We start from the raw sequence: 16,290 nt of genomic DNA on the forward strand, positions 1-16,290 counted from the left end.
GTAACTGGAAATTTTTAAATTATCTGCTGAGATAACTTTTGGGATATACAGGGTCCAATAAAGCACAGTACTAAAACTAACTTTGCCTGACATGGTGGCACACACCTTTAAGGCAGAGGCAGGAGGATCTCTGTAAGTTTCAGGGCAGCCTGGTCTATAGAGCAAGTCCAGGACAAGAGATCCAGGGCTCTTACAAGGAAAAACCCTGTCTCAAAAAAAAAAAAAAAAAAAACACAAAAAACAAAAAACAAAAAACAAAACCAGAAAAGATGACTGACTTTCTTTTCAATTTTTAAAATTTCTGAGACAATTCCAACTAACATGAATGTTCATGTATGTATGTTTTATTGCTTATATTTTAGCATGCAATGTAATTTAAAATTACATGATATTGTAATATACATATATACAGTGAAGTGATTACTATAGTTAGCTAATGAACATACGCTAATGACTGTATGGATGTGTGTGTTCATCTGTGTACGTATGTGCATGCATGTGTGTGTGTTACCTCAATCATGCTTTCTGAGCACACTTCTGCTATGTGATATGATACATCTATGTGCCAGCTAGCAACAGAATGGTTGACAGACAGCACACATGATGGTGGTCTCATATGACATCTACGTCATATCTCCTAGTGCCATTGGACCTGTTTTAGCTTGCATTCGCAATTCAGAGTGAAGGTTTGGAACAAGGTGACCATAGGCAGAGCAGACAACTGAGTTTTCAGATGTTTAAGTCAAGGAATGCAGTATAGACTCCAAGGGACCCTGTGTCCAGATATGGCTCCCAGGAAGTTTCCAACATCACCAGTGGTCTGTATCACACAGCTGAAGACACCCCACAGGTGTTTTCCCTCCACGCTCATCACCCTGTTCCAGTTCCTGACACAGGCTGGCAGGCCAAAAATAGCTGAGGTTTGCAGCCACAGAAAGAGGTGGATCTGGGCTGATAGGGTGGCACCACTGTGGCCTGGAACACCCCGCCTCTTGGCCTGGGGCCAGCTGGAGAAACCAGGCAAGGAGCTCAGCCAGCAGGCCATCATCAGCTTTGTCTGGAATTTTCAGATTTGTCCAATGGCAGTGTAAGAGTAGCAGGCACACCAGGGCTCTTCCTCCCAATGAGCCTTTGGGCATGCTCCTTTCTGCATTCTTCAAATAGCTGTTTTGATGATGTTGATATTTGGGGGGAACTGGTCTCTCCTTCACGTAAGCGCATTTACCTTCTGTTTGTCTTATTCTCTTGGCTCAACAGGTGGCATTTTTGTTCAGAAATTGTTCTGTTAGTTGCCTGTGTTCGTGGATCATGACATATTAATCATGCAAATTAGGATATTATTAATGAAGAAAAACTTAATTCCGACCCTGCGGCAGGCTTCGATGTCCCAGCTCTGTTATGTCCTCTTGTCTCAAATGCCATCAGCATCTTCTTCCAGCTGCTGCAAACTGGCACTTTGACATACAGGGAAAAGGGAGTGACCGTATCAGCGCAGCAACTTCCCTCTGGGGTCAGTGTCATAAGCACATGTTTACCTGAGAGCTTGTGTTTTCAGGCAAGATTGCAAAACCTGACCTCCTTCCTGGCATGTAAACAGTAAGCAGCCTTTGGGAACCAGCTCTGTCGTTCTGTGCCCTCTAGGAAAGCCCACTGAACCTAGTATCAGCTCCTGTCCCCAACACAGACCCGTGTGGCAGTGTGGCTTTGCTGACCTCTGAGTAGTCCCAGCTCTGTTTTTTTTTTTTTTTTATATGCTCTTGCAGGGGACATGTGAGCCCCTTTTCCAGTGCCCCCTCTTCACACCTATCCTTTAGCTTCTATACATACCCCTTAATTAAACATGACCCCGTGGTCACTTTTTCTCCCTGCCCTCTAGCTGACCCTTACTCCTCCCAGCACTCCAGGCTGCTCAGAGATCTGCTTTCAGTCCTCTCTGCTTTCAGTCCCATGAGCCAAGTTCAGAAACAGGATGTTTTTGTGAACTTGGATGTGTCTCCCAACTGCAAAGTGGCAACACCCCTTGGAAAGACTGTACTATTCTGCAAAGCTGGCTGAGTCACCCCATGTACTGTCACAAGACTGGGCTGAACCAAGAAAAGTGGAAGCTGGACTCTCTTAGCACTGGTGGCTTAATGCCAGGACCATGTGGGGGTAAGGGAATCTGGAGGGTGTCTGACCACTGAGAGACCTACTGGGACAAAGGTCTGCTGGCCTCTGGTCACCTGCAGACCAGAGTCTAGTGTCTGTTCTCCATTCTCTGGGCTAACTCTAGGGACAGCAGCTAGCTTCTGCACTACTCAGAGTAGGAAAGGAGCCTAGATGTTTCACGTTTGCTTTGCTGAACCCCCGTTTCCTCGAGACCCTGCCTGTTTCACTGCTGAGCCTCAAGACTTCTGGGGCTGTCCTTGCTTCCCAGAGATGCCTAGTGCCTGGGCTCCAGCCCACAACCTTCCTCTGTGGACAACCTCTGTTCCCACCCACGCCGCTTTCTACATCTCCTCCTCCTGTGCTACCTTCTTAGCAGCAGGTGTGGGGAGGGATGGAGTTAGGCATGACTGACTTCACCTAGCCTGGGAAAATGAGTGATGGTTGGGAAATTCATCATGGGAGATGTCTAGTCCTGCAGATGGAGCAGCACCCACACCATAAGTAATGTCTCAGTTTGTGGCAGTGAGAGGGATGGACCCTGTTTCAAAGGATTGGCCCATCGAGGTCCCTTAGGCTTTTCTAATGATTGATGATGTCCCTTGGCATGCGGATGGCATTTTTCCATCTTTTTTTTTTTTTTTAATCTTTCCGTTGTACATCCTCTTTTTCTTTACTTGGTGTCTTGTTACAAGGACAGAAGTCATGGGATTAGGGCCATGTCTTCCTCTTGGGTGGCCTCCCCACTGCTTCTTCTATCTTTAACAGGCTGAAGGTTAAGACTGTGGCATGTGAGCTTTAAGGGTACACAGTTCACCCCCTAACAGGAGCAAAGGCCACGCAAGGAGGGGGATGAACCCAGTGCTGGGACCCTGGCTGCTGTCCCTGCTGGCACCGTCAGTGTTGGGTGAGTCCGGAGCTCTGGCTGCGAAAGCTCTTCTCAGCTCTGTGGAGACCCTGGGCCCCAGGTGACTTCTCTGTACTTATGATGAGGTAAGAGAAGGGGTGGTCCTCTCAGCCTTCTCCAGGAGACCTTGAGAGACGAGGACAGAACCATTGAGATGTTATGCAAGTTGAAAGTGACCCTGTCCAACAGCTTTACCTATGCAACACCTGGGTTTAGCATCCCATCAGTGAGAACTTGACCCAGTGTCCATAAAATGAACCCATCTCAAGGGGTCCTGGGAGCTGGGCAACCCACTGAGAGGCACACAACTCCAGGGAAGGTAGGTGCACAGATAGCTGTCTTTAAGGTAAGCAGGGGATAGGAATGAAACTCTGGGATGGTCAGGGCTCCTATCCACCCCAGCCTTCAGCCAGGAAGAGCCAGGCTGGACAGGGGACTGGGTTGGCTCCCTAAAACACAGGGTGCTCTGCGCCAGGCATGGTGGTGCACACCCTTAGTCTCAGCACTCAGGAGACAGAAGGAGGCAGATCTCTGAGTTGGAGGCCAGCCTGGTCTATATAGTGAGTTCTAGGACAGCCAAGACCACATCCCTTCATACTGAAATTCCTGAAGAAATTTGGAATAGAAGGAACGTATTTCAATCAACATAAAAAGGGTGTGTATGACAAACATAGCCAGTATTACATTAAGTGGAGAAATCGAAAGCATTTCCACTAAAAGCAGGAACAAGTCAAGGTGTCTACCATCTCCACCCATTTCAGGAAATACTGGAGGTCTGAGCTAGAGCATAAGACAAGACAGCAGACAAAACAGGGAGACAAGAAGCAGACACAAGGAGACAAGCAGGAGAGGAAGAAGCCAGAGTATCTCTATTTTCAGATAATGTGACTCTGCACATGAGACACTCTAAAGAGCTGGGCCATGGCAGTGCATGCCTTTAATCCCTGCACTCTGGAGGCAGAGGCAGGTGGATCTTTCTGAGTTTGAGACCAGCCTTGTCAACAGTTCCAGGACAGCCAAAGCTACACAGAGAAACCCTCTCTCAAAAACAAAACAAAAGACACAGAAAAAGAGACTCTAAGAGCCCACCATGAAACTCTTAGAGCAAATAAACGCTTTCAGCAAAGTGACAGAATACAGAATTAACATATAAAAATCAGTAGCTGTCCTATATGCTGACAACAAACATGATAAAAAACTCAGGCAAAACTTCTATCACAGTAGCCTCAGGAAAAAATAGACCTTGGGGGCTTGAGAGATGGCTAAAGGATAGGCTCACAACCAAAACAAAACCAAACAAAAACAAAACAAAACTCAACCAACCAACAAACAACAACACTTTAGAATAAGAATAAGAAAGGAGGTAAAAGATCACAATGAAATTCTATAACGCCTTGGGCGGTGCATCGTGGTGCATGCCTTTAGGCCCAGTACTAGGGAAATAGAGGCAGATGAATCTGAGTTTGAGGCCAGCCTGGTCTACAAAGTGAGTTCCAGTACAGCCAGGAACTGTGGGCTGGGGGGAGGGGAGGAGGGGAGGAAGCTAGAAGATGGAAAGATCTCTTGTGCTTACGAATTGCAAGGGTCAATATTGTAAAAATGACTACCCCAACAAAAGAAAGCTGTGGCTACAACACAATCTCAGTCAAAATTCTAGTAGCATTCTTCCTAGGAATAGAAAAATGAATCTTAAAATCCTTATGGAAGCATGGAGACCTTGCATGGCCACAGCAACCTAGAGTAGAAAGAACAGTGCTGGAAGTATCACCATACCTGATTGCAAGAAATACTAGAGCCGAGTAATAAAAACATGGCACAGAATGGACACACAGGTCAATGGAGGAGAAAGGACCCTGATACTAGGGTCACATGACTACAGTCACATGATTTTGGAAAGATGAAAAGACATGCACTGGAGAAAAGTCAGCCCCTTAAACAAATGGTCTGGGAAATGTGGATGTCTACATGCAGAAGAATGGATCTAGATCATTATCTTTCATCCTGCACAAAAATCAACCTCAAGTTGATCAAAGACCTGAAACTTCTGGAGGACTGCACATCAAGAGATGGGTGTAACAGGGGGCTGGAGAGATGGCTCAGAGGTTAAGAGCACTGGCTCCTCTTCCAAAGGTCTTGAGTTCAAATCTCAGCAACCACATGGCTCACAACCATCTAAGATGAGATCTGTTGCTGTCTCATGGAGAACAGGTATACATATAGGCAGAACATTGTATACATAATAAATAAATAAACAAACAAACCTTTATTTAAAAAAAAAAAGATATAAGAGCCGAGACTAGTGGCCCACACCTGTCATCCCAGCACTCTGGGAGGCAGAGGCAGATAGATCTCTGTGAGTTTGAGGCCAGCGTGTTCTACAAAGCAAGTTCAAGACAGCCAACGCTACACAGAGAAACCGTGTCTAGAAAAACAAACAAAACAAAACTGCAACAAACAAGCTGTCACTGAGTGAAGAATGGGAGCAAATACTTGGGAACTATACCCCCAACAGGGGAATTAGTGTGTAGACTATCCAAAGAACTTCAGAATCTAAGTATCAATGAAACAACCTGTGTGGTTTCAATGAAAATGGTGCCCAGAGACTCACAGGGAGTGGCACTGTTGGGTGGTGTGGCCTTGTTGTAGTAGGTGTGTCCTTGTTGGAGGAAGTGTGTTATGGGGGTGGGGAGAGCTTTGAGGTTTCAGATGCTCAAGCCAGGCCCAGGGTCACTTTCTTTTCCTGCTGCCTGCTGATCCAGATGTAGAACTCTCAGCCATCTCTCCAGCACCATGTCTTCCTGCATGCCACCATGCTTCCCATGTGATGAAAATGGACTAGACCTCTGAACTGTAAGCCATCCACCATCAAGTGTTTTCTTTTATAAAAGTTGCCTTGGTCATGTCTCTTCACAGCAATAGAAACCCTAACTAAGACACAACATAATAAAAAAAAAAAAATGGCTGGTTTAGGAATTAAAAAGAATTCTCAAAAAAAGAAATACAAATTTCTAGTAAACATTTTTTTTTTTTTCATTGTGAGTCTGGCCTTTAAAGGCTGAGCCATCACTCCAGCCCTAAAAGTGTTCAACATCATTAGCCATCAGGGAAATTAAAATTAACACTACATTGAGATTCTATCTTACTCCACTCAGAGCGACCACCAAGAAAACAAATGGCAACAAATGCTGGTGAGAATGTGGGGAGAGGAAGCCTCCTTCACTGTGTGTGGAGCTACATCTGACCCCTTGAAGCTGGTTCTTGTTAGCACCGTGAGTACTTGAAAAATCCTGGGAAACACCCTCACCGCATGGATCCCGAAGGACCTTTGGTGTCCTGTGTGCAAGGAGCATTAGTAGAATGGCAGAGGAACAGTTTGAACAGAAGGGAGGTACTCAGTCTCCAGGAAGTGACGGGGCAGGAGCCTAAGGCAGATCTGAGCTACCAGCTACCGGCCTAGCTCCCTGAGCAGACGGCTGGTCTGCAAGGTACTGAAGACTCAGGTGTCTAGCATTTCTTCAATTAGCCTGCCACAGAACCTGCTGTTATTGCCACCGTGTCACTCCAAAAATCCACATGCTGAGCCCCTCACCCCTTTAAGGGAGTATGAAGAAGTGGGGCCTTTGTAATGTGGTTAGGGCCTGAGGTGGGCGCACCCAGAAAAGAGATTAGGGCCCTTGTAAAGGAGACTTAGGTGCTTCATCCCCTTCCACCATAAGGACATCCTGAACCCACGAGGAAAGATGCCCCCAGAACCTCACAGCGCCAGGCTCTTGCCTTCTTGTCCAGCTTCAGGGCCTGTGGGAAATGGTGTGCTACTTGAGCCAGCCATGCACTGTGCCTGATGATTCCCATCTGGGTGGACTTGGAGGACATCCCACAGAGGATCTGGTGTGGGGCGTCCTACAGAAGGCGAGCAGTGGCTGCAAGGCAAGCAGAAGTGACTTGGCTGGGTTTCATGTTCAGCTACTCAGGGAAACACTTGAAAAGTGCCTTGAGCCTCATGTTTTGCTTACCCTAGACATCCAAACCAACCAACCAAACTGGTCATCTCTGCTTTTGGAACTGATGGCTAAATTGACTGCCAACTTGACAGAATTGGAGTCACCATAGAGCCAGGCCTTGTAACTCATGCCTTTAGACATAGCAGTGGGAAGACAGAGGATCTCTGTGAGTTCAAGGCTGGCCTGTTCTACAAAGCAAGTTCCATGACAGGGCTACATAGACCCTGTCTCAAAAACACACACACACACAAAAAATAAAACTAACCAAACAAAAGAGAAGAACTCGGAAACAAGGAAAACAAGCGTCTGGCTTATCTATGAGGGAGTTCCTAGATTAGGTTAGCTGAGGTGGGAACACTCATGTAGCCTAACTTTGAACAGCACCATGCTTTGGGATTGGGTCTTGACTGACTAAAAAGAAGAAAGTGAGCTGAACACCAGCATTCATCTCTTGGCTTCCTGGTTATGGATCTATTGCCTTCTGCTCCCTTTCTCACGCCTTCTGCCATAGCAGACGGTGAGCCAAAATAAAGCCTTCTTCTTCTAAGGTGCTTCTGCCAGTGCTGAGAACAGTAACTAGAGCAGGGACATGTTCCTTCTCATGCTGACCCTTGACCGATTGTGACACCCACACTTATCTCCTGTCCCGGTCTCCGCTCCTCCTTCTCATGCTCTGCTTGGCACAGGGTAGCCAGGTCCAATGAATCCAGGTCCCTGAACCCCCTCCCACCAAGATGATAATCTCCCAGGCCTGGAGGGGCAGCTTTGCCTGCCTGCTCGGTCAATCCTATCTAGAACCTACCTTTCCCACTTTGATTTTTTCTGTCACCTGGTTCTGGCTGAGATGTCATCTCCTCAGAACTCCATGGCCCATTCTACATTGTTCTCTCGTGTTTTTAATCAGCCGGCAATTGCCCCATGTTATTTAACCTTTAGCCAGATTTCATAATGTCACGCTTTCTCTGTGAGAGCCAGGACTTTGCCCAGGTCCATCCAGTTGTATGCCCAGGACAGAAGTGGCATATTTAACCCCTGCGGAAATGGGACAGGCTGTGCCCTGCTGCTGTGACCAGCTCCTGCTACCTGTCACTTGCAGAAGGGAATAAATAGGGACAAGATTGAGTCTTTAAACTACCCTTTACTGATAGAACAGCAAGATGAGAAGACAGTGGTTTAGCATCCTAGAGATTTGTCATCTCAAAAGAAATCCAGTCGAGGGGCTAGAATGGTTAAGAGCATTCACCAGCTGCTCTTTTGGGATCGCAGCACCCACAGAGTAGCTCACAACTGTCTGTAACTCTGGTTTCGGGGACTCTGGTGCCATCTTCTGGCTTTCCCAGGCACTGCAGTCACGTGCCCACCTCCATTCCCCACATAAACATTATTAAATACATTTTAAAAACTCAGTTGAAAGCCACAAGCACCTTTTTAGACTTATTTCAGTTTTAGTTGTGAGTATGTGTGTCTGTCTGTATGTGTGGGTACCACACATGGAAGCCAGAAGAGGGCATCGGATCCCCAGAGCTGGAGTTATGGGTGGTTGTGAGTAGCCTCACAAAGCTGCTGGGAACCAAACTCAGGTCCCCCGCAAGAGCAGTATGCACTCACCACCACCGAGAACATACTTCCTACAGATTCTCCCTAGCCCCACAAGGACAGCATTTTATTTAGTAAAACAAATACCAGGAAGAGAAATTGAGATGGTCTGCCCAAGATGGTATGGAGTGGGGAAGGATAGCCTAGTGGTTCTGTGTTATGGATTTTAGAGACATTAGCTATTTATGAGGTGGGTGGCATATTCATAGGGCGAGATGGCCCTTTTTGATGGACCAGAGACCCTCACTGGGTGCCTCTTCCCATAATTCTTCACAAGAGCCCACCAGAGGGGACGGAGGTGTCCGAACACGGTGCAAGTGATACTGTGATGAGGTCAGGTCTTCCATGGGGCATGCACAGGGGTGATGTCCTGGTGCCCTAGTGTCTGAGGTAGTAGAGACAACCTATCTGGAGCTTCAAGGGGGTCTAAGCACAAATGGGCATCAACTCTCAGGAGACACAGCCTCGGAGGTACAGCTGAGGGTTTCCTCCGAGGAAACATTAGCAGCAGTCAGGAGCCTCGCTGCTCCCTGACATACACCAAGTGCTCATTAAATGCTTGTAACATACATGAATGAGCCTTCCACAGCACCACCCCTTCCTCTTCTCACTGAATACGTTCTAAACAGCACTGGCTCCCTTGGGCCCTCAGGTTAGCCTTTCTGCCCCAGCCCCACCTTGGCTTTAGGAATTAATGTGCTTTCTTAAAGCTCATTACCAAGATTGGCTTTTAAGTTTAAAGAGCCCTTTAGATCCCTGAAGCCTCATAAATGTCTTTTAAGTCACATGAAAAAGATCCACACTTCTGAGGGAGCAGGGGGAGGAGCCATAGGCGGGGCAAGACTCAGGACCAGACCAGACATGGGGAGGGAGAGCTGAGACAGGGCTACAGGCTCAGGCTAGATTCAAGCAACAAACACAGAGACCCTCCTCCATCCAGGTCTGGCTGGACAAGGAGCAAATGCAGAGAAGAAAAGTCCAGTTCTGAAGCTTTATCTCAGCTGTGGTAAAAGGCACGTAACATGAAATGTGCCATCTTACCAAGTGTGTCGTTGGCACTCCCGATTGTTACAGAGCAGACCCAGAACCCCCTCACCTGGAAACGCAACTTTATGCCCCTTCAACAATAACCCTTTACTCTCTCTCCCTGCTCCTCTTTGCAAATTGTGCTCTGATCTGCACTTGGACAGAGTATCACCCACTTACCTTCAGAGGATAAACTCTAAGAGCCCCCAGTCCTGCCTAAATTCTTGAGTGCCACCAGACCGTGTGTAGATATGTTTCTTCCCATACATGCAAACCTGTAAAAAAGCTACACTTTTTACCTATAGGGGCTTCTCTGGCATCCTGCATGTTGGGGCTGTTACTCAGTAAAATAAGGGAGACTTGAACTGGCTATGGTTTATCTGGTAACAGCTGCTGCATTACTAGAGAGAGGGTGATGAATACCCTCTGGATATGCTGGGTGCCAGAGTGCCAGCGTTCAGTGTTCAGTGCAACTCATAGCCACCCAACAACCTTTTTGTTTGTTTGTTTGTTTGTTTGTTTGTTTTTTGACACAGGTTTTCCCTGACCGTCCTGAAACTTGCTATATAAACCAGGCAACCAGGCTGGCCAGGAACTCAGAAATCTGCCTGCTCTGCCTTTAAAGTGCTGGGACTAACAAAAGATATTCTACCTTGGCCCCACTAAAGAAATATCTTCTAGATAAAGAAACAGCCTGTTGGCTGGGCATGGTGGCACACACCTGTCATCCCAGCCCTCTGGGAGGCTGATCTCTATAAGTCTGAGGCCAGCCTGGTCTGCAAAGCAAGTCCAGGACTTTGAAAGCTACACAGAAAAATCCTGTCTTGAAAAACAACAAAAAGAGTTGTGAACTTTGACCCTAAAGAGAATTAGCCTGTTGGAGCGAAATCATGGCTTGAAAATAATCCAAGGCACAAGAGAGAAGGCTGAGCCGACTCTCCAATCTGAACTGTAGGGTGCAGGTTCTCCACACACTTCTGGGATGCTTTAGGATGGTGTGAGTCAAGGTCACAGTAGAGCAGCACCCTGTCCCGCCCCTCTCTTGTTCCTCTGAAGAATGTCACCCTGTGTGTGGCTTGCTAGGCAGGACTCATTTCTTCAGCCAAAGCATCTGCCTCATGGTTGGCTGTTGCCCCAGCCTAATTGCTAACAAAAGTTTTGGTTTTTAGTGTATTCTGTCCTAGCTTGATAGTAGTTTCCAGCAACCCATGTTAGAAATTCCTAGAAGCTTGTTAAAAACGTGATTTCTGGGTTGTATCTCAGAAACTACTGCCTAAATGTTAACCTGGGTAAGGGGGCACACATAAAAGCCTAGCTCTGAGGAGGCTGAGGCAGGGGATCATGAATTTCAGGCCAGCCCTAACTGAGATCTTGTCTCAAAAAATCTAAGCCAGCCAAATCAGAAAATAAACCCTGAGGACACAGGGCCTGGACTGTCACCTTGGAAATAGGGAAGTGGTGGGCGATGCCTCACTGCATGTCTGAAAGATGGGAGGTCTGGAATGTTAAAGGAGGGTGGGGTGGGGTTGGAGGGGCAGTGAGGCCTGAGCAGGAGTCCCAGTTAGCAGCCCCTTGGCACTCTAGTTTCAGGATTCAGCTTTTAGCCCGTCAGAGCGCCCCAGTGGAGGGACACGCCCACTCTGCGCCTTGCCATGGAGGCACTGTAAAATCAAATGGATGGCATCCATGGCAGGTGGGGAAGCTGTCACTGTGGTCCCCCCTGGAGAAACAGAGACGGCTGAAAGTGGCCATATGCCAACTGCCCCTGTTTAGCCAGAGTGCGACAGACACACACACCAATCAGAACTGCACAATCCTTATAAACACGGGCTATCGTGTGTGTCTACTGGAAATTTAAAGTAAAGGTTGCTGGGAGGGAGCTTGATTGCTGTCATGTGTGTGTGAGTAGAACCATTTTTCTGGCTAAACAGATGCTTCTGCCGTGAGCAAGAAGGTAGGCACCTTCAAGAGGACTGAGGAGGCTTCTCGGCCAAGCTAATGATAGGCTATGAGGTCACGGAGGTTCTGGGACACCAGCCTGCCAGGCTCTAGCCTCCCTAGCCTCTCTGTGAGTGGAACGTGCCCTCTAATTAGGCACAGTGTGACACCACCCAGACTCTGTGGTGACACACAAATTGCATGTCCAGAGGCCCCAGCAGAGAAGATGTTTTATGAACTCGGTTTTAGTTCCCCAGGCCAGAAACCTGCTCTACCTGCCTGCCAAGCCTGGTCCTGAAGCACCCAGGGTTTTCTTGTTCATAGAAAGTCATACATCTCTGGGACAGCTTGGGTGGTGGGTCTTCTGGGTAGAAAGTTGGATTTCCCTTTTCTTTTGATGAGATTTCAAGGAGGCACTTTCAACCACAGGAGGAAATACTTCAGGTTGGAGCCAGCAAAGTCCTCCTGGCTGGAGCAGCTGAGGCAGCCTCCGTCCCACACCTGGATCTGTTTCCCCCCAGGTGACTCTGTTCTCACGCTCTCCACTTGCAGATCTGGCACTGTGGAGGCATGATCATCTCAAGTGGCCTCTGTCACTTTTCAGTGATGACAGATGGGCTGCCAAGGAATGATCTATGATGACATATGTGTCTCTGTCCTTTAAACCCATTTGTACCTGTAACACTGAAATTGTCCCCAATCAGAGGCTTTGCATGGCCTATCAAGGCCAAGATTAGAGGTTCAAAGTCATCCTCAGCTACATGGAAGCCCTGAGTTGCATGATACTATGCCTCAAACAAAACTAACAAAAAAGCAAACACACATGAGATTCTGACCTACTCCTAAAGTATGCTCCCTCATACACTCCTGAAACTTAGATTTGGGTCAATAGTGAAGAACTGTGGTGTTTGTAAACCCACAATGTTTGTTGTAATACGTGATGGTTGTACCAGGGGTGGAGATGGTATTAGCTGTACTTCAGTCATTAAGGGATGCCTTCTGTTTTAATTAGGCTTTTCTAGGGGGACAAAGCTGGTAGAATCTATGTAGTGATGTAAAAGGAGGTTCACTGCAGGGCCTGGGTATCTAAGAAGTGAATTCTAAGTGGCTGTTCAAGACAAGAAGCTGGGCTGGGGGTAGAGATGGTGTTCAGAGACAGAGACTGTAGGAGCACACACAGAAGAAGAGGCAGACCTTGGAGGTCGAGGTAGGAGCCCACAGCGTCAGCAGTCGGGAAGCTTCCAGGAGTCACTGGTGTGGCAAGGATGAAGAAGTGGAGTCAGGTGGCTGGCAGTGCTAGACACCTGCCTTCTGAAAGAAGGGTTTTCAAGAGCTCCCACTGCCTTCTTCCAGCTTCTTTGCACCAGCTTCCAGCTTGTTGCTGCCCACAGCCAGGGCAGATCTTCACATAGTCACTGCCTCGCATGTCAGCCGCTGTGGAAACACCACCACAGCCGCATGGAAATGCACTCACGCATCCAGTCCTGGGCAACACATCCAGTCAAGAGGACAACCAAGAGAAGTCGCTGCATCCCTGCCTTGCAAAATGAACATTTCTTATGTCTATCAGCCAAAGAGTAGATGATGACAATGTGTTACATATATAAAATAGAATATTATTTAACTATAAAGAAAAAGAAAATTTGCAGAAAAATGAGAGGATTTAGAAAGTAGAATACTTGGTGAATTGACCCAAACTCAAAAAACAAAAAACAAACAAACAAACAAAAAAACCTATGCCTTCTGTCATATGTGCGTCCTAGCCTATAATACACACATATAAACAGGTGTGTGGAAGTCTAGTATATAATTTAGAAATGAGAACAAGACAGAGTAACACTAGGTAATGAGGGAGGATAGCGTACACATGAGTCATGAAAGCACATAGAAAGCCGATTTCTAGTTTCAATTCTGTCATACTTTTTTCTTCTTTCATGGTTTATAAATGAACTAAACTTTTTAGATATTAAGATAGCAAGAACCATAATAAAAAAGCAATAGTATAATTAAGAGAGAGTGTGTTTAACACCCTAACTGAAGCTCCATGATTTTGGGATTGGTCATTCTGATTGTGTAGAAGTTTACTGAGATGCATAGAGTTTGGGCTGGGCAGGTGCTTGAGTGTGCTCCCTTAAACAAGCTGTGTGATGCTTTTGTTTGCAAGTTAATTAGAGTAAAATGATTTTTAAAAAAAAAACTCTTTTGAATGCAGGTGCTAATTTCCTTGGGCAAGGGTAATATTATGTTCACGTACAGCCTTAGGGTCTAGCACGATGTGAGCTGCCAGCACATGTTTAATTAGATATTATAATGCTGCATTTCAATCACAAGAGGAAACTTAAAACAAAACAAAGAATGCCAGTGCATTTGTTTCCTGGTGGTAGGGCCTTGGTTGGCAGTTTCAGGTTCTCTGGCCTCTTATGCAAAGAATGAGAAAGAAAGCTCGAACAGAGGAAAGGCATGAGGTAGCTGCTCCCAGCCTTCTTGACAGACTCTGGGCAGCAGGCAGAGCAGGCACAGCTGGTCAAGTGCGGAGAATAACCAACTTTGAGCTGCCAGTCTCAGGTGGGCTATCCATCACCTTTATCAACCTCCACCCCCACCCAAGGCTCAGAGAACAACATGGAAGGTGGGAGCCTGAGGAGGGAGGGGTGCTGCGAAATGCTGCCTTCTGGACATGACATGGTCATTGTACTCATGGACCATAAAAGCTGTGGTTACCTGCGTGGACCCATGCTACACTAACTCCAGGAGTCCTCTGTGAAAACATAAAAATGTGCTAGGTAAGCATAAAATTATGTTGCCAGACAGAAGATACGTTTCCTACAGTCATCAGCTTCCTGGAAGTCCCTAGCAAGAACCCTACCATGGCCATCTAAGCCAAAAGACGTATTCTGAAAGTCCCATGCTTACTTGGTTACAGGATTAGGTTGATGAGCTTTTTTGCTGTTTTGCTATGATTCTTGGAACAGCACAATTAACTATTCAAGGAAACATTTCTAATAGATCACTAAGAGCTTTAGCAAATAAGAGTAGAAGGAAAATAAAATTTTAGGAGAGGTAATAAATCAGATTCAGCATCAGGAATTGCTTGTGGAAAAAAACCAAACATTGTTGGTAATAAAGGAACAAGAGTTTTAGGGCTTTCTAAAGAAAATATTTAATCAGGATCTCTTAGGATAAATGCTCTGAATATTCCCACTGCAGTAAAACTACTACAAAACCATTACCTAACACAGGTGTTTATGATGAGGCAAAAAGAAGATAGGCAAACATAGAAGGTTTTGTATTATACTATAAGTTTTACAGACAGGCTAGCTCAAGCATCTTATCTCTAAGGAAAGATTGTAAATCCTTAGCAAGACAAACAGGAGGAATTCTTCTCAATGCTTAACTCTAGGGGGGGTTATAAATCTTTAACCGACCTGGTTCGGAGGGCAATGACAGCCCTGGCCTTCCACTCACTAATTAGTAGCAGTAAACTGCATAAACACCACTAGTTCTATGTTTGCTCTGCTTAAGAGGCTGTTAGGCCAAGATTTTTTGTAGACACTGCTTCTACCAGGTTACTCTTTCAGTTAAAATGTAATTGGTAAAAAGTCTGAATGCTCCTGGAAATATGTCAACTTCAGGTGCTTCTTTATGTAATCACTATACAAGTGTTGGCTTGACTTCAGTAAATTGCAGTAGATCCAAACTAACTACCTGGTGTGGTCTCTCATTTTCACCTACCTGTGTCTTCCTGATATCCGAATTCCCTGATTTTCCCGAGGGTGAGGGACTCCCGGCAGGGCTGGCCCGTGGCAGACTCACACAATCTCAAGCCAGTCAGTTCCAGCAGGGATGGCAGAGAGTGGTACATTTAGCCTATAAAAGGCATTACAGGAGAGGTTTCCATCTATGAGGGTGCCTCCCCCTCTACAGTTTAACTCTTCATATGAGAAAAGATGTCTTAAGTCTGCATCACAGGTGCCCTGTTCTGAGCTTTTAGTTTGCCTGGGGCTCTTTCTTTCCTTCCTTCCTTCCTTCCTTCCTTCCTTCCTTCCTTCCTTCCTTCCTTCCTTCCTTCCTTCCTTCCTAGACAGGGTTTCTTTGTGTAGCCCTGGTTGTTCTAGAGCTCACTCTGTAGACCAGGCTGGCCCTAAACTCACAGGGCTCTGCCTGCCTCTGCCTCCTGAGTGCTGGGATTAAAAGCATGTGGACTGGGGAAAGGGCATGGGAGGAGAAGAGGGTGGGGATGAGGAAGGGGACTCAGCTGGGATACAAAGTGAATAAACTATAATAAATTTTAAAAATAAAAAAAAAAACAACCAAAAACGTGTGCACGACCACTGCCCAGCACAGGCATCTATTTCTAAATACACAAGTAAACAGACAGGCAATAGTGGAAAAAGGTCCATTTTATTTCTTTCATAGATAGGATATATATTTTTTCTTAATTATTTCACACAAGGGTCATCTCACTTTCCTTCCTCAGACTGGTATGTGCAACTGCTCAGTATAACCAGATTGGAGCTCCAATGATCTCCACAGTGTGAGAAAGAAGGCACAATTCATGATTTTTAATTAATATTTTCCTGATCAAGAAACAGAGGCCCAGGATGCGCCTCTGTCCTGGGGGCTGTGCAAGCTGCATTCACTGGCCTAATGGACAGGCTCAGAGAGTGACCACTGAAT

General features: G+C 46.3%; 1 long non-coding RNA gene across 1 annotated transcript; it reads right to left on the reverse strand.

The window, feature by feature from the left end:
- Positions 1-396: 396 nt before the first annotated feature.
- On the reverse strand, positions 397-7,919 carry LOC129680948 (uncharacterized). The gene is made up of 3 exons (XR_008720760.1): positions 7,856-7,919; positions 6,811-6,972; positions 397-3,178 (listed from the first exon to the last, which is right to left on the reverse strand). It is a non-coding gene; the product is annotated as an uncharacterized LOC129680948 (long non-coding RNA).
- Positions 7,920-16,290: the final 8,371 nt, after the last annotated feature.

Source organism: Psammomys obesus, unplaced genomic scaffold (assembly GCF_907164565.1).
Source record: "Psammomys obesus unplaced genomic scaffold, mPsaObe1.curated_primary_1811, whole genome shotgun sequence".
Taxonomy (NCBI): domain Eukaryota; kingdom Metazoa; phylum Chordata; class Mammalia; order Rodentia; family Muridae; genus Psammomys; species Psammomys obesus.